Below are 2,177 nucleotides of genomic sequence, written 5' to 3'. Positions count from 1 at the left end.
CCACAAACCACATGATACTGAACAACCGATAGGTCAATGAAGAAATCAAAGAAGAAGTAAAAGAAATACATGGAGACAAATGGAAATTAAAAGCCAATGGTCAAATCTTTAGGACACAATGAAAGCAATTCTAAGAGGGAAATATATAGCAATGCAGGCCTACCTGCAGAAATAAAGTAACTGATTAATGTCTTAAGGGTGATCATGCAAAAAATAGATGACATAAAAGAACTTATGGGTAATGTAGGCAGAGAGACAGAACTCTAATACAAATCAAAAGCAATTCTAGAAACTTTAAAAATAGACACTTTAAGGGGCGCCTGGATTGCTCAGTCAGTTAGGTGTCCAACTCTTGATTTCAAGCTCAAGTGATGATCTCAGGGTCGTGGATCAAACCACACATCAGGCTTCATGCTAGGCATGGAGCCTGCTTAAGATTCTCTCTCCCTCTGCCCCCCCACTCATGCAAGTACACTCTCTCTTATCCTCTCTCTCTCTAAAGAAATAAAATTAACAGGGTGCCTGGGTGGCTCAGTCGGTTAAGCGTCCACCTTTGGCTCAGGTCATGATCCCAGGGTCCTGGGACTGAGTCCCGCATTGGGCTCCCTGCTCAGCGGGGAGTCTGCTTCTCCCTCTCCCTCTGTGTGCTCTCTCTCTCTCTAATAAATAAATAAAATTTTAAAAAAATAAAATTAAAATAAAAAAATAGATACTTTAGGAGAAATTAAGAGTAGTTTTGATGGGATCATCTGTAGACTAGACATAGCCATGAAAAGAATCAGTGAGCTTGAAACTTCCCAAACTAAAAGGCAAAGAGAAAAAAAAGCAATGAAAGAAAAAAAACAAACAAGAGAGCAGAATGTATTGCAGGATAATATCAAAAGTCATAATATATGCATAATTTGAATACCATAAGAAGAAAGAACAGAGCAGAACAAATATTTGAATAATGGCAGTATATTATCCAAAATCAATGACAAAAAGCAAACCAGAGACTCAGAGACAAGTGGGAAAAATAAACACCCATGCATATCATACTTTAATTACGGAAAACTCAAGGCAAAGAGAAAAATCTTAAAAGAAGCTAGAGGGGAAAAAATCACCTTCCATGTAAGATAAAAAGGATGAGAATTACGATGGAAAAACTGTCAGTAAACATACAAACGAGGAGAGCAGAGTGAAAAATTTAACATTTTAAAAGAAAAAAAACCCCTAGAATTCTAGGTCTAGGAAAATTAACCTTCAGAAGTGGGTAAAAATGAAAGCTTTTCAGACAAACAAAAATGAGGAAGTCCATTATCAGCAGATATGTTCTGGAATAAGCATGAAAAGAAAATCTTCAGAAGAAAAATGGTACTGGTCAGAAACTTGAATCCATATAAAGACAGGAAGAGTGCCTGAAAAGGAATTAAGAAGTCATGAATAGATTTTATTTTTCTTTTTCATAGTTGATAGAAAAAATAACCATGTGTTTGAAGCAATAGTAGCGCTGTATTAGTGGTTATAACAGACAGATAAGTAAAATGCATGACAACAATGTTACAAGTAACTGGAGGGAGGGATTCTGCCATCATATTCCTGCATTACACATGAAGTATATATTATTATTTAATGGTGGTTTTCATTATTTTAATATATACATCATAAACTCTAGGATGAGGACTAATTTTTTAAAAAATGCATTAGTGGTATGCCAAGAGGTAATAAAATGGAATTAAATAAAATGCCTTGTTAAAACTAGAGAAGTCAGAAAAAGAATAAATGTAATGTACAAAGTTACAAATATATATTACTCCAACTATATCAATAACACATAAATATGAATAGTTTAAATACACTACTTGAAAGAGATTAAAAGAGATTGTCAAAGTGGATAAAAAAAGTCCAAACTATATGTAGTCTACAAAGTCCAATTTAATTTAAAAAACCTAGAAAGTTTAAAAGTAAAAAATGGAGATGAGACAGAGCAGGGACTGGACTCAGGTCCCCTCAACCTTGACCATAAAATCCAGCATTCTTTCGTTACATCCGAAAGAAAGAAAGAAAGAAAGAGAGACAGAGAGAAGAAAGAAAGAAAGAAAGAAAGAAAGAAAGAAAGAAAGAAAGAAAGAAAGGAGGGAAGGAAGGAAGGAAGGAAGGAAGGAAAGAAAGAAAAAGAAAGAAAGAAGAAAGAAAGA

Source organism: Callorhinus ursinus, unplaced genomic scaffold (assembly GCF_003265705.2).
Source record: "Callorhinus ursinus isolate GAN/ISIS: 27379988/994484 unplaced genomic scaffold, GSC_fseal_2.0 scaffold40, whole genome shotgun sequence".
NCBI classification, from domain to species: Eukaryota; Metazoa; Chordata; class Mammalia; order Carnivora; family Otariidae; genus Callorhinus; species Callorhinus ursinus.
The sequence above is the reverse complement of the archived record's forward strand: the minus strand, read 5'-3'. Positions refer to the sequence as shown.